General features: G+C 40.0%; 1 protein-coding gene across 1 annotated transcript in view; it reads right to left on the bottom strand.

Annotated features, from left to right (window-relative positions):
* Positions 1–24828, bottom strand: part of LOC124803289 (uncharacterized abhydrolase domain-containing protein DDB_G0269086-like) — an 87026-nt gene that overhangs the window by 54981 nt on the left and 7217 nt on the right. The window lies entirely within an intron of this gene.

The raw sequence follows: 24828 nt of genomic DNA on the forward strand, positions 1-24828 counted from the left end.
GTTATTAGCAATATTTACATCGGTAACGCGTCGATGAAAACTCCGCTTACATAGCCAGCATGTCGGTGCCCGGTGATGTGGATGTATATTGCGACTGAGTTGCTTACATTGCAGAACGCAAGCAGAAGTTATGCAGAACGGGAGAAACTAGCCGGAGGGGCATTCTGTGAACATTTCACTGCAACAGGGACTCTTTCATGTTAGCTTAGATTCGTAAACCACAACAACTAATTGTAAATCGAACAAGTGAGCCGTATAATTTACCGTGTACATATGCTGTTTTGTGTATATTTCTCTGCTTGAACGACTGTTGCAAACGAAATAAATAAATTATGCATACATGATCTTAATGTCTGTGCTGTGAGAACTGTTGCAAGAAAAGTAAACAGATAGGCTCACTGGAAACCTCATCTGATCTCACGTGCCAATTTTGAAAACTGGTACAAGTGAAATAAACATTTCTGCCACTGCCATGACGCTATGATTTTCAGTTTCCTCTACTATTGGGGACATCGAGGCGTCTGGCGTTTGCTGATCAATCAGGAACTTCATTTCTTCAATGTTCCGCTTAGTGGTTTCATACTCACTTTCCAGCCCACTTCACGGTCTTCTGTCATTTACTTTTTACACTTCTTTGTTACATTAGTTCACAGCGAAGTGAATTTCTCTCGGTCTCGGCAGGTACTGACGCGTATTGCGCAATTCTGGGTACAAAATATTGCACAATACATTGAACGAGCGTCAATATTTTTAAAGCTCTGCGTCTTTTTAAACGTACAGAGAGGACCGAAAAATGTATCCACTGTTTAATAGTCCATAACTTCCGAACTAATTGACGGAGTTGTGTCATTTTTCGTGAAAGACTCACTCCAGTTTCACGGGCACGCTGTCTCACAGACTTCTGTGGTGAGCGAGTGAATTGTTGTAACACACGCAGGGAGTTAACTGGGCTTGTTACTGTTACAGGTCGTCCAGATCGTTGTTTGTGTACATATTTAACACAGCCTTCGGCTTCAAATTTGTCTCGAATGCTCGGCTTCAAATTTGTCTCGAATGCGACGAATCGTTAAACGTGTCGATGGCTCTGTTTGATACTCATTTCGCCATTGCGGATGAACCTCATTAATGTTTTCGTACTTAAAATACCACTTCAAATCTGATTTCCTTTTATCGAATGTAGGTCTTGCGCCAGCCATGTTTACTCGAGTAACTAGGTGCAACTAAGAACAAAACAGTATCTGGCGACTGTCATGTGACAAAACAAAACAACGCACTACAACGATTGTGTGGCGATTGCCGGAACTACAAACTATAACACTACGAAAGATGAGACAACTCTGTCAATTAGTTAGCCAGTTATGGGCTTTTAAACAGTCGATATATTTTTTTTGGACCCCTTTGTATTGTGCCAAATGTCAGTGCTGTTCCTAGATGGTCAATGTCATTGTGGAATACTCAGTACTGTGCAATGAACATTTAGCATATGAGGACCCTTTCGCGCGTGTCACTGGCTCGTCGGCCATACTTCCGTTCCTACTGTCACTCGTTACCGCTAGCGACTGCCGTTAGAGATGCTAACGCCGGTTCCGGTGTCACCTCGACGTCGCGGAAAACGCTTTGCCTTCACCGCTGCTCTTCCATTGCCGCTACAACGATAACGGAAACAGGCCTAAGGCGATGCGTGGGCTGCGGAGGCACATCGTGAATGTACACTCGTACTACTCGACGCAGCGAACCGCACAACCGGTCGTAGCGGAAAATAGCTTGCTCACATGACTATGAATGCACACATCCCACTTCAAAGCTGTGTGCATTGTTACATGGCAATTCAGGCATGAGGGGTGATCGTGGAAAATGCCTTTGTAGGTAGACTCGATGGCTTGCTGTTAACATCATAACATTTATTTACTGTGAGAGGGAGAAAAGATTCACTCTGCTGACACAAAAGGTGGTAAGCAAAACGCCACAGTTGAGTAAGTCCATACTGTGCAAATTACCGTAGAAGGAACGCGATACTGAACAGAATGGGAGTCGAGTTCAGCAGCTAGAAGCAAAACGCACATAATAAATATCGGATACTTTATTGCAGTGCCTGCACATCGAAAGCAACATTGCATCGTAATTCGGAGTAACACAGGCAACACAATGTAGTATTTATCAGCCTACACTATGCAAGCAACTTCCAAGTAAAATGTGTCGCCTGTACGGGAATATACATAATGGATGTTCGAGTAGAGGCTGTAGACGCATGGTTGACGACACATGGAATGTTGGGTCTGGCTGTGAGTCGTGCTCAGATAGCCTAATGGTAAGGCGACCGCTCGCGATGAGCGGAAAATCCGGGCTCGAGTCCTAGTCTGGTAACAAACTTCACTGTCGCCATTCCATTATACAGCTGATGGTTGTCCATATCCGCAGTTGCGAATACATGCGATGAAATAAATATCAGATTGCCAATATGTGCAAATTCCATAATAGGCATAAGTAACAACAAAACAGAGAAATACCGGCTTTGCAAAAACGTTATAGCGTTTGTTGTACAGAACTATACTTCAAGACGAGCAATGAAACCATACGACATCGTTCCAGAAACGGAATACTAGACTAATGAAAGTAAAGCAGCTGAATTAAAACGGCCAGACAATACATATTGCAGGGTGAAGAAATGTGAAATAATGCAAGAACTGTAGTGAAACAGAATTTGTTGGCACACGAAACACACCATCCTGCCAAAATATTTCGAGACTGATTCTATTCCTGATATAGAGAGCATAATGGGCATAAGTGCAGATATTTTTATATGTGCTACCTTGATATGTATACACATCAGCGTCTTAGTTGTTTCTTCTCTACGTCGAACGGTCTTACCACAAAAATGTCATAACGACATAGACTGTACTACCTAATGTTTTCTGCATGGCCGTAACTGCACCGCCAAGTGGACTAAGCCTGTCGGTATGTATTATAACCGTTTTGCGTCCACGCGTCCACTCTTCAGCACCTGACCTGCGACCCAGCGGAAAATAAGGGCTTGCTCTTGCCACATCTATTGGGAGGTACCACCCACTCTAAAAATATATGATTTCTAACAGCTACAATTATTTGTCTGAAAATGACACAAATACTGATGTAATGTTCATCAGTACACCGTCCTCAGTCACTAATAAAAAATCTGCACTTATTCCCACTAAGCCCTATACGCCGTCGTCGTCACCAATAAAAATATCTGCACTTATACCCATTACACCCTAGATAAGCGACGTCAGAGCAGTAAGTAAAGTAGCAGTTTGAACTAACAACTGTAAACAATGGATGTACGTTCAACCAGTCACTCGAGACAACAGTGTTACGGGAAGACGGGAGGCAAGTAGGCTTCAAAAATTCGATTTTAGATTTTAGCATATTTGAAATGCCTGGTCTTTCCTGCGGGGAAAAGTTTCTGTTTCATATAAATACGACAATTTTTTCGTGAGATATGATGGCCTTCCTGACGCTCTGTGCAATCTACCATTTAAATGCCGCGCCTTCCTTTTTGCGCCATGCAGAGATAATGCACACCATTATTTTACTACTTGTATATTATTTATGCTTCTATTGTTTGTCCAGAAGAGAATGGGGTCCAGGTTGAGAAGATTATTGAAAGGAAAGTCAAAAATAGTATTGGAAGATGGTAAGAAGATAGGAGGTGAAGGTCGCCTGACAAATGTTGAAATAGATAGATTACAGAATTATTATGGCTTGGCCATAAGAAGAAATGTAGGGAATTTAGAAAACATGAAAAAAGATATATGGGCTATCTTTTTCCATAAGCTTTCCACAAATGAAATTCCAGTGCACGGTCTTTGCCCGAATGATCCTGACACTTGGTGCAAGTATAGGAGAAGTGCCATATATGACCCCAAACATTCTTTACCAGCAACAGTATTGCATGAAATTAAACCAATATTTAGAGACCTTTGTAAAGATGTCTTGTTGAAGAAATGTCTTCATGGGAAAACCCTAAATTTAAATCAATGTGTGAATTCTGCCATTTGGAACCGGTTACCGAAAACTGTATTTGTTCAGCTTACAACCCTCAAGTTTTGTAATTATAAAACTGGATGTTTTGAAATTATTGGGCATAAAATCTAGTGGAAATACTGCAAAATCCTTAGTGCATACAGATAAAGGGAGAATCTGCAAAGCAGACATTGCTAATTTAAATGGACAAAAGAAGCCAGACAGAAAAGAAGAGGGACCAAGAGAAGAAAATAAAATCAGTATGATTCACATGATGCTCAGTATGGTGCAGGAAAATATTAGTGGTAAGTAATTCTCATCAGTAACTATACTAGAATTGCAATATTAAACTTTAAATCGATTTTTCTCAAAACTACATTTTTTTAAGTTTCAGGTACCATTATTTGATAAACTAATGGGGTTAGAAACATGAAATTTGGTCAAGTTGTACTACAGATAGTAATAAGTTATTGCAAGTAAACTGAGAACCACCAATCAGAAAGCGTTTTATAATAATTAATCTACAAAAATGTTAAATTTTACTAGTGAAAGAAAAATTTTTGTTTCTTCAAAACCATAAGAGGTATATGTTCATTTTGCTTGTAAATTGAGGCATATTTGTTATATATATATATGCACTAAAATTTCATTGTTTTATCCCTTACAGTTCTTGTGAAAAGTGTACCAACTCAAAGGGTAAAAAAGCATTGGCAAAATAGGGATAAAAATTGCTGTCCGTCTCCCCTTAAGCAGTGCACGTGCGGCTGTGGTGTGTCAACGTTATTGTGTCACAAATCGCGGTGGAGCAGCGAACTGAATACTTCACAGTCAGCTGTTAAAAAAATTCTCCAGAACGTTTTTAAGATGTGAAAAGCGTGTGCAACGTGTGTTTCGCTCCCGTTGACTCCCGAAAAAAAAAACCAACACATCAACACCTGCACATTGTCACAGGTGTTATTAATACGAATTTACACAAAATAACAAACTGCATAATGGGTCTGTAGGGATGATGAAACTGAATGTTACTGCCAACTTAGCCCAAACATCCAAGGTAGCAGAAAATGTACGCTGAGGTGACAAGTCATGTGGTATCTCCTAATATTGTGCTGCACCTCATTTTGCCCGGCCTAATGCAGCAACTCGACATGGCGTGGACTCAACAAGTCGTTCGAAGATGCCTGCAGAAACACTGGCTCATGCTGCCGCTATAGCCGTCCATAACTGCGAAAGTGTTGCCGGTGCAGGATTTTGTGCACGAAATGAACTCTTTATTATGACCCATAAATGTTCGATGGGATTCATGTCGGTCGATCTAGGTGTCCAAACCATTTGCTCAAACTGTCAAGAATTTTCTTCAAGCCAATCGCTAACAGTTGTGACCCAATGACATGACTCATTATCTCCATAAAAGTTCCGTCATAGTTTGAAAACAGGACGTCCATGAATGGCTGCAAAGGATCTGCAGATAATGGAACATCCGGAGAATCCAGCCCATTCCATGTAAATACAGCTCACACCATTATGGAGCCATCTTGTTGACAACTTGGATCCATTGCTTCAGAGGGTCTGCACTACACTCGAACCCTACCATCACCTCTTACCAACTGAAATAAGGACTCATTTGACCAGGCTACGGTTTTACAGTCGTCTACGGTCCGGTCGATGTGGTGTTGTGCCCAGGAGAGTTGCTACTGGCGATTTCGTGCTGTCAGCAAAAGTACTCGTTTCGGTCTTCTGCTGCCATAGGCCATTAACGCCAAGTTTCACCTCACTGTACTAACGGATACGTTCGATGTACGTTCCACATTGATTTCTGCGGTTATTTCACGCAGCGTTGCTTGCTGTTAACACGCAAACACCGTTGCTCCCGATCCTTTAGTTAAGGGCAGCGGCCGCTGCTTTGTCCGTGGTGAGAGGTAATGCCTGAAATGTGATATTCTCGGCACGCTCTTGACACAGCTGATCGCGGAATATGTAATTCATTAACGATTCGCGAAGTGGAATGTCCCATGCGTCTAGCTTCAACTACCATTCACCGTTCTTTTAATTCCCGTCGTGCGGCCATAATCACGTCTAAAACCTTTACACATGAATCAACTGAATACATATGACACCTCCGTCAATGCACTACTCTTTTATATCTTGTGTACGCGATACTACCGCCGTCTGTATATGTGCATCTCACTATCCCATGACTTTAGTCTCCTCAGTGTATTTCTACCACACGTCACTGAAAAGGTGGCAGTAGGTCCGCTAGTTATTTGTAATTATACACTTGTCTGACAGGGCGGCACAAGAGCGGACATGTGGCAACACATCAAGGAATAATCAAATAAATTTAGTGACACTGTTGGTACAAATTGTACTAGGCTTTGGCAATAGTTTGAAGTGTGTCGCTCGATGTCCTATACCTAACACAGTGAAATTTAAATAACTTTACTCTTCCTTAGCAGTCTATGATATTGTCACTACGGCTGAAAGTATTATGCAGACGCTCATAGTTAACTATTACTTTTCTCCACAAATAGCAGGAAATTCTGACACCGTAGAAACAGCTGACCAGCAGGAGGTGCCGGTACTGGTGTCGCCGCAAGAATTCAGAGTGTCGGCGACGCGACGTGTTTTGTGGATGTTTGGTGGAAGGATGTCAATCCACGCCAGTACTAGACAGAAGCAAAATAGTCAACTGTTGACGTGGCTCCCTATGGCGGATGGCAGCACTATCGGCGGACGAACATAAGGTGCTGACGGACGTGATCGTCGAAGCAGCGTGTTGACCCTATTAGTGACTGCCGTCTGGATGTAGCTGCTCGGAACTGAGAAGGCGCCTGGCAAGTGATGTGCCTGTGTAGTAGCGACCTCTCGTCGTACTCTTGTGTGCCTCTTGAGCCATGTCCACAACACGGGATTGATGGTTCGCCAGGACCTAAGAGGGTGTGAATGTAATGTGTGATTTCAAAATGGTTCAAATGGCTCTGAGCCATATCCGGGCGCAACGAAATTTAACGAGGATGTGAGAACTGTGGTAGGGTAGACTTAGGTTTATTGTGAAAATTTTAAGAAAGAGTGGTCCACCCGTAAAGGAGACGGCATATAAATAGCTCAAATGGCTCTGAGCACAATGGGACTTAACTTCTGAGGTCATCAGTCCCATAGAACTTAGAACTACTTAAACCCAACTAACCTAAGGACATCACACACATCCATGCCCGAGGAAGGATTCGAACCTGCGACGGTAGCGGTCGCGCGGTTCCAAACTGTAGCGCCTAGAACCGCTCGGCCACTCCGGCCGGCCGCGTGAATTGAATCACAACCCAAAAAAGGACTTTTGTTATAGTGTCACTCAGTTGTATGACCGTTCTGTGTGTTGTACTCAAGCAGGGTTAGATTATGTAGAAAACATAAAACACTAAAACCACCAAGTTAATTTTTTCTGTGTTTCCTAGTAATCCAGCATCGAAACATTTTACACAGAGAGGGTAACATGGCCCATACCTATGCAGTCGGGGTGGTATGCTAGGTGCTGTTTAACAGCTGAAGCGTAAACAGAACAGGAGCATACATAAGTATGTATATACCTTGTCTAACTTCTAAGCTACAGCTGATGAGTCTGCAAACAATTGTATTAACAAATTGCCTGTAAAACCAATAATCAGCCGGATGTAGATGTTCAGTGTCAATAGTTTCCCACTGTTGTTGTTGTGGTATTCATTCCAGAGACTGGTTTGATGCAGCTCTCCATGCTACTCTATCCTGTGCAAGATTCTTCATCTCCCAGTACCTACTGCAACCTACATCCTTCAGAATCTGCATAGTGTATTCATCTGTTGGTGACCCTCTACGATTTTTACCCACCACGCTGCCCTCCGGTACTAAATTGGTGTTCCCTTGATGCCTCAGAACATGTCCTACCAACCGATCCCTTCTTCTAGTGAAGTTGTGCCACAAATTTCTCTTCTCCCCAATTCTGTTCAATACCTCCGCATTAGTTATGTGATCTACCCATCTAATCTTCAGCATTCTTCTGTAGCACCACATTTCGAAGTCTCCCGCTATTGTACAAAAAATAAATATACGAAACTTATTCACAACTGTGGAATCTGTGTGACATTAGCTGCATTAGGTATGAAGATATTACCTATTGCTGACACATTAAAATTTCTGCTGTACCGGGAATCGAATCAGATTTCGCGCTTCTCATATCTAAGACAACTAATGTTAGAAATATTCACAACTGCGTATTAATTTCATAAATGTAGTACAGCTGCAAGATTGACACCATGTCTGTTTCTTCAGATGTTGTTCAAAATAAGCATTATAAGCCCGACGGGCAAATTGGCGATCATAATACCAACATCAAATATGTTTATCTTCTCGAAACCCTGTGGCGGGAACCCAAGTAGAGTTGTGAGCGATGGAGTCGTAGCCAGGATGACATAAGGAAGTTTGGCTTGGTCCTGGACACGTCCTTGGATAGCCGAATGGCTAAGGCGACTGCTCGCCACAAGCGGGAAATCTGGGTTCGAGTTGCGGTCCGGCACAAAGCTTCGTGTGTCACCAACAGGCAACATCTTCATACATAATGCAGCTAATGTCACACAGATTCCGCAGTTGTGAATACATTTCGTGAATTTAGTTTGGCTGCCAGCTCGCCACCATTTTCTGTTTCTTCAGGTATTGTGAAAAACAAAAAAAATTTAAACAAATAAGTACTTGAATAAGCAAATGATGAAACAAAGCAAAACGTGATCGACTACACGCTGCCAGAAGGAAATATAAAACAAAAATGGGGAAAAATGTAGCATAACAGACAAGAACACTTGCTAAGATGATGGCAATGTAAATTAAAGGGCATGTGCCACGTAGAAATTATGTGCCAGTCGCCTGATAACTTGTTTAGCAATATTAGCTAAAATATGTCTTTCATAAGTAGTGATGACTTCGGAAGTACTTGAAACTTTCTTTCCCCCCTTCTTTATTCTCCCTGCTGAAAGACTGTAATAGCTATCAGTTCGTGCAGACCTCTCAAGAATAGCTTTAATAAAGTTCTTGCTTCCTCGTTTGCCCCTTCTGAAACCAATTTGATGCCTGATTATAAAGAACTTTCCCCGCTTCTATGGTTTTAAGTGAATACTAATATTACATATGCTCAATAGGGACACCATTTGTAATGCTATTCGTGTGGAATCCATTGAAGTTGCTGACACGAGTTGCCAGGAAGTTGCGACTGCAATCCAATATGGCAGTCTGTTCATTGGGTTGACCTGCGCCTATGGTACGCAGTGAGTACATTAAATAAATAATTAATTAAAAGGAAATCTACTAAATGAAAAGTAAAATGAACCTAAATATTTCACACGCATACACACACCACTTTCCTAGTCTCTAAAATGAAAATTATTTTTGTCCGAAGACATTATCGAGCACGTAACCAAATCACTTCACTCCTTAGTTAATTCTACTCTTTTATACCTTTTTTATTGCTTGAAGTGAAGGTCGGTATACTCATGGCGTGTTGGAAAACGTTTAATTTGGGTTTCTATAATCTCAGGGAAATTACTGTCTTCCCGCCTCGCGAGAAAATTCAGAATAGTTTAATTCAATTTCGTCGGTATCGCGTTGGTAAAGTAAGAAAAATGTAGTAAAGCAAAGTCTGTAACATTTATAAAACGGAGATTGATGATCGTTACTATGAAATGAAAGCAGAAATACCAAATTAAACAATTAGTATTTAACGAAAAAAGCTTTTTATACAGACATCTAACACCTCGTGCATTAATCTCACCGTTTTCAACATAACAAAGAATTTTTGCCGTATTCCGGCGAAATGGCGAAACACGTAAAAATTCCAATAATCTTTGCCCGACTCTGGAGCAAAAGAAAACAGTATTGATAGTAAAGTCATGTCAGTAATCGCAACTGGCGATAATAATGGCACAATTAAACAAATTCCTAACAGTAACACAATTTCAGTTCATTTGAACAAAATGGAAGAAAATAGAATCTGACACCGTAAGATGCTGGCAGAAAGGCGCGCGACTAAAGAAGAGAAAGAAAAGACGAGCGCGCTATCTTATATAGAACAAAATACAGATGATAATGCTACGCCGCTCTCATTATCCTAGGCGTATTTATTCGGTGACTTACAGCACAGTTCACTGAGTCAGTGGTTAAATTATATCTTTAACTCTTGATATTTCGGTAAGAAAGGGAAATAGTATGTTATTATGTCGCGATCAGGGCACAATATTACATCGCCCCCCGGACGGAAATTTAAAAGCTCTTTACAATATTTTTTAAATTACCGTCTAAATTTTGGTAATAACAGGTCCTCTGATTAGTCATAGACAGTTATCAGTTTTTTCAATTGATGATAGGGTTTTCATTCCCTTTACAAGATTCATTGTTTAGCCTCCAGTGGCTTTCTATCCCTGACATGTGCACCCTCACATTTGGACTACGGTTTTCTTAAATTTCGACGGGCTCACCCATTCGGCAGTGGAGGGTCCGGGGAAACCAAAACCGTTTAAAAAAAAACGCCCCCGCGAGCCGAGGGTTGCGCATGTCTACTAGTTATATTACAATCAGGTCTTTATGATATTTTCTAATAGTAGTTATATATTGCAGTATTATTGAGTTTTCACTAAAATTCCTTTTACATTGGCATTCACTACCTTTTAGGTTGCACTATTTGGAAGTTATGCTTTTACAGAATATTACCAGATAGTAAATATTTAAAGTCAATTCATTAAACTGGTGTTCGACTGTGCTGATATCTTATGAATCCTTAAATATTTCAAGTCAAATCTCAATTGATTACATGTTCACAGAACAATAAATATACCTTTTTTGCTATTAATGGCATATTGGTACGGAAAAGGATATTAATCTGGATTATGATTACACGACACATCATAAATTGTAACAGGAAAAATCTTAAATATTTTACAATAGTTGCATTAAAATTTGTGTTATTGCGAATTAACCAGATTTCAATCAAATTATACTTTATAACTTTACTGTTGTGTAGTTTATGTTTTGTGGTTATGTTTCATAACAGCTTTCTACTTAAATCTTCACGTTGTGGAACAACGAATGACTTGATTGAAGCGTTGGTTGAGGTGACGAAAAAATTTCGTCGGGATGGAACGGGGAATGCTAGGTACAGTTCTCGGCCTCCCGTACGTAAGTATTAGGTCCGGATGGACCTGCTGTGGTTCACCGATGTCTGCTGGCTGAGACTTTCATCCTTCCTTCCTCTCGGACTCGAGCACTTGCATTTCTCTGTAACGCGGCCCGTTCTGGATGGGTGGCAGCTCGTTGCAGGTGGCCATGAAAAAAACCAAGTACATATTGTAATAGTTGTATTTGTAGACGCTAGCTTATCGGCCTGTAAGGTATGTTGTGTTATAAGACAGGTACTGAGTCTTGAATTTTGCTGTTTATCCATAACATTTTACAGGGCGCGGAGCGCGATTGATAGCCGTTGCACGCGAAGTCTCTATACAAACAGTTCGGTAAACATTAATGTTACCTCCGCACAGCGGTGCGTAAACCTTTTCAACAATAGTTCAGGCGACGCTAGCGGCGGCTGGCGAGGAAATTTTCATGCCAAAGCAAGAACATTAACTCATTGTTCCGACTACACACACGAAACATAGTCTTTAACAAGTTGATCAAATTTGCAATTCCCGGTCGGATTCTGTCCTACTGATCACACTTGTTTTCGATTTTGTGGCAGTAAAGCACAAAATTCAGAGATCACTCTCTGTCTGCTTGCAGTTTATGGTCACTGTATGAAGCACTTCGCACAGTTCACACGCAGAAATGTATGGGGAAATGTCACCAATTGTCATGTCTTGGAGAAAAATCGCCACACAAAACTTGACGTGGTACCACTGTTCATTAAACAGGATTATTTTTATACACAGTTCATTGTGAAAAACTTTGATTTTATATATTGTCCAGTAAATCACAACACTGTGCAGTGAAAAATATGATGACGCTTTACTTTAAAAGCCTCAATCAACGTATTCACTTTGGGTAACTTTTATAGTTACAATATTTAAGTATTCTTTGAAACACAGGTCTGTGAGAGTTCACTGCTGTGTACATTTAGCTATACTCGCGTAGGAGGTTCATATAACGGATTTTACAGTAACAGTCACTCATCAGAAGATCATCATTACTGTCCATAAAGAATTACAATGAAATTAGAAATATACATTACTCAAAATTCAGTTACTCGTAACCATTTACACATTCACAGGAAAGAAAGCATAACTTCCTTTCTCATTCAAATGATATTAGTTGCTCGGTCACGTAGAGAAAATCTCGCGATTTCACTTCCTACTTACGAAATTAAAATTGCAACGAAAATTAGCCAAAAGGCTACCACGTATACATCAGAAGGATGTATAATCTAATGGTTTAAGCAAGATACCACCTTTGATTCTCTACAGACCGACTATCTTAGGGTTCTATATACACATTGCAAATAACACATTAGCACAAAAATAAAAATTATTTCAAAGATAATTGGAAAAATGAAATTTACTATTCACCAAATGATTCAAAGTTTGAGTTTACTCATTGACTTTGTAAAGAAAGTTTAAAAGGTATCTTTAACTTCATTCCTGTGATGACTAATTATTCATATCCATTAAAGAAAAAACATTTGAAAAAGTTCTTTTTGAAAACGTTATCATTGTTATTGAATGAAGTTATTTACTTAACTAATTCAAAAGGAAGAAACTTACGAGCTAAATACTGAAAGAAAGAAATTCACTTTAGTTATACATACATAATGAAATCTATATTCAATTTAGATACACAGTACAGTTGTTTACCTACAAATACTGGTACACATGTAATAAAGGTCATTACTTCTAGTGGGTAAGTAGCACTTTGTCAACTAACATTTGATCGTTCATAATACTTTTTTAAATCTATCTGGTTTTAAAGTCCCTTGTCTTTTTCACTGAACGGTATCTTCAATAGACAGCTTCCTTTTTTACTCCACGGCACAGTATGTGACGTCCTACAAAAAGTTTCGTGTGGGGCACCCTCCATGTAATACACAAAGTTCTTTATGATGCCAGATTTACTATGAAAGACAGGCATATAATCTTCAAGGAGATTTGTGATACTTTTCCTACAATTGATGCTGAATTGATAGGTACTGCTGCGTCATTAATTTTCGAGTGCAGAGATTCTAATGTCTCGAAATCCTTAGAAATGTGGAGTATTCTTGGGCCTACCAATTTAACACTAACATTACGACAGAATCTGTCGGAGTCCTAATTAACCGTAGTGCAATTCTTTTGCCTTTGTTAGTAACCGCGCATTTTCCCGCAGGTAGATCAATCTTCGCATTTCTACCGCGTAGAAAATCCAATCCCAGGATGCAAGGAACCGATAAATTTTTAATTAGTAGGAAGTGGCACATAAGTTACTCGTCTTCTACATAGAGATCGGTCTGCACCTGTTGCTTAACTATTGGTGTGGCAGCGCCTAATGCGCCAGAAACTCGGCAATTTTGCATGGGCAATATAGGTAATCTCTTTATTCGCTTAATTTGGTCGAACAAGGTCTGGTCTATGACACTTGTAGTGACACCAGTATCAATGATTGCTTCCACACTAACACCGTTAACAGTGACAATAATTGCAGCTTGCAGCATGTATTCGCCATCATGTTTACAGACATTAGCTTCTTCTAATAATTCTTCCCTGATATCGGCACCGTCGTTGTAACGTAGCGCTTTCAGGTTGATTGTGGGGTTGCCTCCACTTATAGATCCGACTTTGCTCGGGAGGCCGTTCAGAACGTTCGGCTTTAGTTTGACTGTTGCTGCTGGCCAGATTGTTCTACTACTTCACATACTCGCACTGTTGTAGGACGATTACTCTCGATGTGACTTTGACCGTTCGCGTTTGGAATGACGGGTACCGTTTGCATTACATTCAGCGCCTATTACCGAATCAAAGAATTCGTTGCTGGTTTGACCATTCACTGCCGTTATTGCTAATCGGATATTGGTTCTTGTTCGGATGTTTTGTGTTTCGCTGATTCGGAGGACTATTGTTGTTACCCCACTGATCGCCATTCGGCTTTTACCACGGTGTCCTTTTATCGTGGTGTCATGGTAATTATTTCCATCTCCGAATTTGCGCTTATGGCACGTGCCGTTCCCCGTGATACCGTTTCCATAATTCTATTTATTGGCTACGTAACCGATATTCGCGCCATTCGCAGCATGGTTCGGATTATTGTTGTAGCCAGGCACATTCACTTTTTCGTATTGACCTTTTCTGTGTTGGTTACGTTTACTCTGTTCACTACTGTTCGGATTATCAATACTGCGACAGCCGTTGCAGTTATTCGTGAATGCTTGGTAGGACTTTGCGTCCTCTTAAATTAGATACAAGGAGTCGATCACCGAAAGGAAATGTTCCAAATCTTCGTCTGGTACATTTATTAATTTTTCCCAAACGTGGGTCGGTAATTTTGTCTTTAATATTCGTAGTACTTCTTTGTGTGGGATAGGTTCAGACCAATATCTCATTTTCGCAATGTATCGTTCAAAATTTTGCGCAGGCTCCCCTTTTTCGGATTACACAGTTCCGGGGTATAAACTTCTTTGCGGAAACATTCTTGGATTCCTGCATGACTCAGCGGTTTCGTTGGCCCACAGGGCTGCGTCACCGGTGATGTGCGACATCACGAACTGAGTTTTTTGATATTCTGACCAGTATCTGGGTAAGATAATTCTGAAAGTGCGTATAAGTACAATTGGATGGATGGACTTCTTGTCCTCGGAAAATGTTTGAAAATGGCGATGCTTGAGGAAACTTTGCTCAGTCTTCGCTGAACTCACTATACGTTCGACTCCGTGATTACATTTTGCTGGCGACAAGTCGGGTGTTTGGAATATTTTTTATTTCCGGATGTCGTTTTTCGTGCATTGTCGTCGTTCGGCGATTGCGTAGGAAAATTCATTTCCGTTCTGCTGTCCGTCGAAACGACTTTCTCCAAATTACGGACGCGAGCGTTTATTTCCCGTGTCCATAAAGGCACTTCTTCGTTTGGTTCTTTTTGTTCGTCTCGCGGATCATGCGCGTCATCTGAATTTGCTAGTACGGCAGAACATATTTTTTCCCGTATGCGCTGCACAGCATTGTCGACGGCAACATTAATCTTTGTATCAAGTTCCGTCTCTTTAGTGGTTCTCCAATTGGATATGCCGATATTTATTTGCCTTTTGTGAGATTCTAGCTGTTCGTCTAAGATCTTTTGATTATTTATTTTGAGAGTTGTAACGTCAGATGTTAATTCTTACACATCCGATTTTATTGCGGAATGCGAGATTTTTAATTTTTCAACATCACTGTCCACTTTATTGACTTGGTCCAAAATTCGTCCATAAAATTGCTTCATATTCATTAACTCGGGCCTGATGCTGGCTAATTCCGTTTTTATTTCATTTTTAATTCTTTGTCTCTCTGATCGCGTTCGTGATCGCGTAACTCCTGTTTCTTTTCCCATTGATCGCGTTCTCGATCGCGTACAGCTTCCCTCTCTTTTTCCCGCTGATCGCGTTCTCGATCGCGTAATTCCGACTCTTTCAGGAAGCAGTAAGCGGGTCAAGCGCAATACTGTCTTCCGTCATCCCTTTCAATTGATCCATAACCGCTGCAGTTTCATTAATTGCAGTGCTCGGACGACCATTTTCGTAATTTTGTGCGTTCTCCGAATTCGCTGTGGACGTGCTCAAGTCTGGGGTTTGATTTTCTATTTCATTTGCAGTGAAATCTATGAGTGGTTCATTTAGATTTACTGCTTCATTTTCGAAATCTGATGGTGAAGGCATGGTTTCAATTGGTAAATTCTCTTTTTTACCGACTTTGACCATGAAATTTCGAAAAATTGGGAAAAACTCGTCACACGAATCTTAATATTTAACAATAACATACATACATAAATAACAGTAAATAATGTTAATACAATAAATAATTTTCCTGACTACGACGCTCTTTTATCATTGACCGGCCAAACCGATCATTTTGTGTTCTCTGTCTTCACACATAAATTAACACACCCTTCCAAAGTCGCTGAGCTAAACTACTACTAAGTACGATTTTACTTTTGTGGAGCATCAAAGAAAAAAATGCTATAGAAGAAAACTGCTGTCTTGACAGAGCAGTAATGTTCATTTGAATGAGTTTTTACCTTACAGATGTACAGTTGGCCGTAAATTGGATTGGTTGACCTTTTACACGTCGTGGTACAGTACATTGGATGGTTATATGGAATAGAAATACAAATTTTATATTATAAATCGTGATTTAAATATTTACGTACATTTATCCTTACGTCGAGCCCCACGTTGGGCGCCAAATATAATAATAATAATAATCGATAAAAATTAAATAAATAATTAATTAAAAGGAAATCTACTAAACGAAAAGTAAAATGAACCTAAATATTTCACACGCCTACACACACCACTTTCGTAGTCTCTATAATGAAAATTATTCTTTGTCCGAAGATGCACACGATATTATCGACTACGTAAAAAAAATCGCTTCACTCCTTAATTAATTCTGCTCTGTTTTACCTTTTTTATTGTTTGAAGTGAAGGTCGGTAGACTCGTGGCATGATGGCAAACGTTTAATTTGGGTTTCTATAATCTCAGGAAAATTACTGTCTTCTCGCCTAGCGAGAGAATTCAGAATAGTTTAATTTAGTTTCGTGGGTATCGCATTGGAAACGTAACAAAAAATGTAGTAAAGCAAAATCTGTAACATTTATAAAATGGGGATTGGTGATCGTTAGTATGAAATGAAAGCAAAAATACCAAATTAAAGAATTATTATTTAACGAAAGAAGCTTTTTAAACAGACATCTAACATCTCGTGCATTAATCGCACAGTTTTGAACATAACAAAGAATTGTTGCAGCATTGCGGCAAAATACGTAAAAATTATAATAATCTTAGCCTGACTCTGGAGCGAAAGAAAAAGTATTGATAGTAAAGTCATATCAGTAATCGCAGTTGGCGTTAATAATGGCACAATTTCAGTTCATTTGAACAAAAAATAAGAGTCTGATAGAGTGAGATGCTGTCGGAAAGGCGCGCTACTAAACAAGAGAAAGAAAAGACGATCGCACATTCTTATATAGAACAGAATACGGATGATAATGCTACGCCGCTCTCATTATCCTTGGCGTACATTTTCGCTGACTTGCAGCTCAGTTCACTGACTCAGTGGTTAAATATCTTTAACTCTTGATATTTCGATAGGAAAGGTAAATAGTGTGTTATTACGGCTCGGGCAGGGCACAATATTACATCGACCCCCCCCCCCCCCCCCCGGACCGGAATTTAAAAACTATTTACAATTTTTTTTAAAATTACCGTCCAAATTTTGGTAATAATAGATCCTCTGATTAGTCATAGACAGGTATCAGTTATTTCGATTGATCATAGGGTTTTCATTACCTTTACAATGTTCATTGTTTAGCTTCCACAGCTTGTTACAGGATTCCTCTTCTAACAACACTATATTGTATGCTATCAAATAAAGAAATTATAAATACTACAGTGCTCCCACCCTGGCCAGGTCTTCAGTTCATTGTGTTGGATAAAAATCCACAAGGAGGTTACTCGACATAGTGCGGTTTACAATCCGTAAGAAGAGGAACCCAATGACGTGACAGCAAATGTAGATCAATTATTAGTGCAACGGTAACTTCCATGTTAAACTTAAGATGAACAGATCACATTACACTGCTGTGCTCATTGTCAGTTTAGGTTGATGAAATCGGATCCACTCGGTCTGCTATAGGCGAAATTATTAGTAGTCTTGCAGGGAGCTAACTCCAATCCTCTAAGCTAGTAAAAATCATTGGTGGTATCAAGACTCCTACTTGGACCTTTCAGGTGACAGCCAGGATGGATATTCAGCTACGGAAGATGATACGCTGAATATTGAGGGTAAAGCTATGGAATACAATGCTTTACAGGAACAAACATACATGACTCAGTAACTATGGGTGGCTATGCTACTCGTTTCTTGTCTGTCATAAAACGTATTTTTCTACTTAAGTAACAGTGTTTCCGAATATTTGAGCCATTAACGCTCGCTTCTCATTTCGTGGTGTACAAAGACTTCCTCAAAGATATAATAGAAACATACTGCCAAAAGTAGAAATTAAACCCATTACTTTTAATAGTTGGGGAGGTGAGGATTCAATCGTCTGAATAGTTTAATGAAGAGCATCATGATGTCCTCTCTTTCTTCCAACACCTTCATGTCAGTGCGTTCTTAATTATTTGTTTTAAATACCATGTTATCATAATTGCCTTCGGGGTTTCGGAAGATGATTGCATGAAAACTACAAAATAGACAAAAAAGACAGATGTCATTGGTTAGAGCATCTCTCCAAGATTTTAACTGATATTACAGATGTCCAATACGGGCATCATTTGTGATGCTGTTTTTGTGGAATCCATTGAAGGTGCTAACACGAGTTTCCTGGGAAGTTGCGACCGCAGTCCAATTTGGCAATCTGTTCATTGGATGGCCATCTGCATCCATGAGCTAATTCAAAGAAACAATACAGAGCATCTGATATATCTAAATGTTCTGTCAAATATGTCCCGCAGATTAATTATGCCGCAGAGCATAGCATGACTCGAAACTTTGGCACATGCTCTGACAACTCATAAGTGTTATTTTTTTATTTGTCGTCTAGTCTTCGTGTAGTCGTCTTCTGAAACTCGTAGGTACGTAGAATATATTCACTCTCACACCTCACCTTGTAAATGAGGAAGTATAGTTTTACACGACAGAATTAGTAAGGAAAGTTGAGAGTAAAATCTTTTTGTAAGTTCGAACAGCTAGCGTTACTCGGTCACGCGTGTCACTGTCACCAGCCACCCGGTGGGAAGTGTAAACATTTCATCACTGTTACTGCGTCAGGAAGGCAGCCACCTCGAGACTCTCAAGTGGAACTGCGAGTGACTCAGCAGAAAAAGGTTAGAACAATGTTTCGCGTCACTAAAAATTACTATCTACAATCAACTTTGTCCTGTCATAAACACTAACATTAAGCTACACACACACCACTAGCGATATGAGATCACTTCACTGGAGTTAAGCTTCTACAAACAGGACAACTACACTGTAGCCTTACCTTTAATTTATCTGATCTCGGGGTTCGGCTGCCCCCGGATTATGTAGTCGTTACAGTTTCTCAGTACTATCAGGATCGTTTCCTCTGACTTGCTTGCAGTGGTGCGGTTTTTCATGAAAAATTTTTGTACATTCATTAATACATGGCATTAATCATGATACACATACATACATTTATCACTAAATACATACATATATATAACAATAGACACTGAAAGAAATTACATAAACATTTATTTTCGTGGCCACTGCAAATTCGGGCCCCGCGTTTATGGGCGACAGTTTCGCCTCTCGTAAAAAACTCTTTCTCTGTTATTTGCTTTATCATTGCTCGCGTAATAACGCATATACGAAAAGAGCCGCGAAATGCCTTTTAGTAATGCTGTGCCATGAATTTCTTTATAATCATTAATTTTCAACAAAACAGAATATATTGGGTTCTTATTGTTCTGCATCTGGCTTTCTATTAAAGGAACATTTTTCGTTACTGTAACTCACTATAAAAGTCAACATATCTTTCCTACTTTATAGTTATTGAAAATGAAAAATTATTTTGTTATGAAATATTTATGTTACAGTTCGCAAAGATTGTTCATCATCAAAATAATTTTGCAGTGGATTTTTGTTAAGAGTAAAACACCAATAATTACCACGACTAGCACAAGAACATGAGACTATTGTCGGAGAAAAATACGTTTTCACTATAAGGTTTGCCAGACAAGAACTAAGCACAGCGAAATTCCTATTATGTTGCGAAGGTAAATTATTCTTTTTGTACTGTTAGTAATATATTATCAGCAGCCCGCGTCAACCTGCAAAACACATCATAAAATCTGCTGCTCTGCTCTGCAAGTCCGGAAGCTGAAAGAGATGATTTTATTTCACTATTACCTTCCCGCTTCTTTGCGGTATGATAGATTTCTTTTAATGCAGTTTGAATGCGCCGCGGCAGCGGCTCGTTCGTTCGTAGCGCAGCTCTGCACCACGGATAATATTTAAATGACCGAAAATGTCTTAAAAGGATGGGATAATATTCCAAGCAAGCTACTACAAATAATAATGCAAGGCTTCATTAAATAACTCTATTCAAAACATTCAAATATGTTAACTAATACACACCTTTTACAATGAGTACGTAATGGCGTACATCTATCGACTATGACAAAAGAAGACTACGTTAGCATTTACTGCAACGTCACAGGCTATCTTACTCGTACAACTCCAAGAAGAAGAAGAGAAATTAATGTTCGTTCTGTATTATTTATACTAGTGGTATATTCTTATCTTTGTATGATATTTATCGTCTGTGCGGTTTCAGTACTCGCCGACACAGATATTATCTAAAATAAATAATAATAAGAAAAATATATAATTCCATACAATAACAGAATATGATGCACAATGTTCTCTCTTTACTACAAAATATGTCCTTTGCTAATAGACGTTACAATGCCCCCTGGCAGCAATTGACTAACGTTAAGAATGTTCGGCAATATGCTGCCACTAACGTCCGTTTTGTCATTGTCGAAAACATATCACATATATCATCGAACAAGTAAATGTTTTGAGTTTATATACAGTAAACTAAAGAAAAAAATGTTTGTCACGTAATTTCGTGTCCAATAAATCATTTTCATATCAGTACATTAACAACGTAGTTGGTAATGTTCGGTTGAACGTCAACAATGTCGTACGAAGCGGGCGGCGCGAAGCAATTGTTGCGTAGCGTCGTCTGGAACGCGGCGTGCCAACGACCACTGAGGTCGACGACCTGCTCGCAGTAACAGCGACGGCGTGCTGAGGTGGCGCCCGAGCAGTCGCGAACCGCGCCGAATCATTCCCCATGTCGGCGTGTTGCAGTGGTTTCCGCGACCGGCTGGCTGGCGGCACGGCACCCGTCTCTGCTTCTCCGCGTGGCTCCCCGTCGTAACGCATGAAACAAATATTCCACAACGGTGTACTGTCTTTAAGGATACAAATTATTAGCTGTGGAAGAAAATGCACTTTGGTTAAAAGCGTTTATTGTTCATTACGCCGTCGCTTCGCTGGTATGCACAGTCTGTTTTGGCGTGATAACGGGTCTCTTGTGACACTGGTATTTAGGGTTCGTCACACACACATTGTACTACACACTTTCATTTGTTTTCACGGTCGATTCGCTGCCAAAGCATCTCTCAACACGCGAAAATGTTTCGGTTCACACACACACTAAATGTTTCCGTTGAGCGATGTTTGTTTGTATCGACTCCGAACGGATCACTAACTACCGTTTTTACTCAGTGTATTGTTCGTTGAGCACTGCATTATGACAGTCAGTCACTCAACACTTAACTTATACCGACGTATATATTGGTGCAGGTACAACAGTCATTTTCTGTCTCTACTACACACAATATTCCGACCTTTCCTAGATTGTTTATGCACACAGTTTATTTTTAATGCATAACAACTGTTCTTAGCATAATCACTCTCATTTACATTGAGTCCATTGTGTTACCCTGTCATTACACACTTTTAATACTATTACTAGACATATGTGGCTTTTTTGTAATTATTTAAAGGTGTGTGATTTTTGGTACATAGCTTTCTTTTCCTTTTTCAGTGTAGCTTGCCAGGTTATCACCCATCTAGCAAACAGATTTTACCATGTGCATGACAGCTTGACTTGGGCATATTGCTCAAAAAATACTTCATTTAGTACTAGTATTATTTTTAACCGTCTGTCCTACAGGACTACAGTGTAGTTTCCGCGTAACTTGATTCGCGTACCGCGTAATTAATATTCAAGGACGTGTACCAAGTACACAGGCTTCAATTGAAGCATCGATACATACAAAGCGTAGGTTACACGGAACGGGTTTGTTTTTGATTGGATTCTGCTCCAGTGTCGTTCTCAGTTCACTATTGGCAGTAAACATTACATCACATAATTATTTCGTACTACAAAGTCAATTTTTGGCTAGTAGGGACTCTCTCTCAGGGTTCCTTAATTCTAACACAATTATATCTGTTACATAATTATATGAGATTTCATCATTAATTGTACTTACTTACTACAAATGAAAAATGATTCAAGAAATTAATCCTTATTTTGTCAACAAAAAGATTATTCATTGCTTGAAGAGCATGTAGTATTTTAATGACACTAACTGTCTGTCAACAAAGTCTTCCATTTGCATGCTATAGCTCAGTTTACTGATTCTACTTCCTCAAAGTTTAATTACACACAAATTCTTTCTTAAAACTAACATACGTATACTCTAAAACACAATTGAAATCTTCTTACTACTACTATTTACATCAGACATGTCACTGAATAAATAATTTTACATCTTTACGTGGATACAGTCCTTTTATTTTCCCCGTCTGGGGATGTGCTAACAAATAGCTACATTCGTGTGGCGACATCTTCCGAATCTCTTTAGCCACTACTTCCCTCCTCGACCAAGGGATGGAGTAAGATGCGCGACAGTATGTTTTGTGGGGCATCACCTCTATGTGATAGTGATACCCTTTGACTATTCCTGGTCGGTCGGTAAATACCATGTTATATTCTGATAGCAGCTGCGTCAACTGTTGCGTTTGTATGTTGCTTAAACTTTCAGATTCCTGTACTTTGGTTTGAAATTCATCAACATTTGGTTCAAAATTTCTATCTTCTATATTCGGATAATAGAGATGCGTCACAGGTGAATAATCATTGAGGTGTAGTACCCAGGGGTTCCTACATTTGATATTAATTTGATTGCAACAAGGCACAAGTACCTCCTTCGATTTCATCATAGACAACTCAACCCTCCTACCTTTGTTCACTATGCTTAGTTTTCCCGAGGAGAGGTCGATCACTGCGTCCCTCTCACGGAGAAAATCTACTCCCAGAATGCAGGCCACCTTTAACCCTTTAACAATGAGGAACGAGCTCACTATGGCTTCGCCCTCCTTACAAATCTCCACCTGCACCTGGTACTTAACTAACTGGCTCTGTGCACTTATAGCTCCAGACACCTTGCAATTATTAGCCGGGTAAGTCGGTATGCTACGTCCCTTCCCCAGCACTTTAAACAACTCTGTACTCATTACACTCACTGAGGCACCTGTGTCAATGATTATATTCACTGAAACATCATTGATTTTCGCTTCTATTATGGCTTGCACATTTTCGTTGCTATCTTTCTTACATTCATGCGGTTCGGTCAGTAGATCTTTATCCATACTGATACCGTCGTTGTATCGCAGCATATGTATTCCAGGGATATTATTGTCATTCGTGTTGCTCTCACTCCACCCCTCGGCCAGCGATGGAGAGCATATCGAGGCCGATTCTAGTTTGTTGGATGGCTTGCTTGCGAGGTACTTGGACGGCTATTGTCCGCGGCCTCTACTATGTTTACGTTTTGGTTTGTGGGCCGCCACGGCTGCGCAATAGGCGCGTTTTGCAGTGGTGGTCTGTTGTTGTCGTACCGGTCATTACCTTGCCGTTCTGGGCTTGGTCGCTGATTCTGATTCCAATTACGATTACCGTCATTGTAATTGCTATGCCACTGACCTCGCACATTTTTCCAGCGGTTGGTCCCTGGCAGTCCGGAATCATACCGGTCGTCAAATCGACGCTTTTTATTAAGAGACGGTTGACCATACCCGTTCTGACCTCTACCATTATTACAATTTTGCGAATGCTCTTGCCGCTTCTTACCACCCCCACCATTTCCATGGTTGTGGTTTTGTGCACTATTATTTCTGTCATGTTTACACCCTGATCGATTATTCCGCGAGTGATCACACGCTGCTTTTGCGTCTTCCTGGATTAAGTCTATTGAATCTAGAACAGACAGGAAATGTTCCATGTCGCTTTCTGGTACGTGTATTAATTTCTCTTTGATATGAAGGGGTAAATGTGATTTTAGGAGTCTTATTATGTCTCTTGGTAAGATAGGCTCGTCCCAGTAACGCGTTTTGTTTATGTACTTCTCGAAATACCGTCTCAGATTCCCAAGACGGGGTGAGTACGGTTCGGGATTGTATACTTCTTTTCTTAGCCGCTCTTGTATAGAAGGCGACCAGTATTTCGACAAAAATGCCCTCTCGAACTGTTCGTATGTCATGCAGCTGTCTGCTACTTCCGTAGCCCACAATGCTGCATCACCCTGAATGTATGACATTACGTATTGAATTTTCTGTGCTTCATTCCACACACTAGGCAAGATATTTTTAAAGCTTTTTATGAATACTACTGGGTGTACTGACTTCCGTTCAGTAGTAAACGTTTGAAATTGCCTATTTTTTATCAAACTTTCTTCAACTAATATTTTTGGACTATACTGGTTTGTTCCTCGGACATAGGCTGTGTGCTCCGAACCGAAGCTACAGCTCTTCGCATTATCGCCTAAAGATTCACCATTGTTGCGTCGCGTATAAGTTTGTGCATTGCCAAACACATTGGCTGTTGGCGACATAGTTTCATGTTCAAGATGTTTGCTACTTTGTGCTAAACCCTTTTCCAAGTCGGATATCCGTTTGTTAATATTCACTTGCCACTGCGGAATATCCTCACTGAGTATTTGTTTGATGGTTTGCACGTCGTTCTGTACCTGACTATTTACTGCGGTACTGAACGATTCGGAATCTCTA

The sequence above is a fragment of the Schistocerca piceifrons genome, chromosome 6 (genome assembly GCF_021461385.2).
Source record: "Schistocerca piceifrons isolate TAMUIC-IGC-003096 chromosome 6, iqSchPice1.1, whole genome shotgun sequence".
Classification (NCBI taxonomy): Eukaryota; Metazoa; Arthropoda; class Insecta; order Orthoptera; family Acrididae; genus Schistocerca; species Schistocerca piceifrons.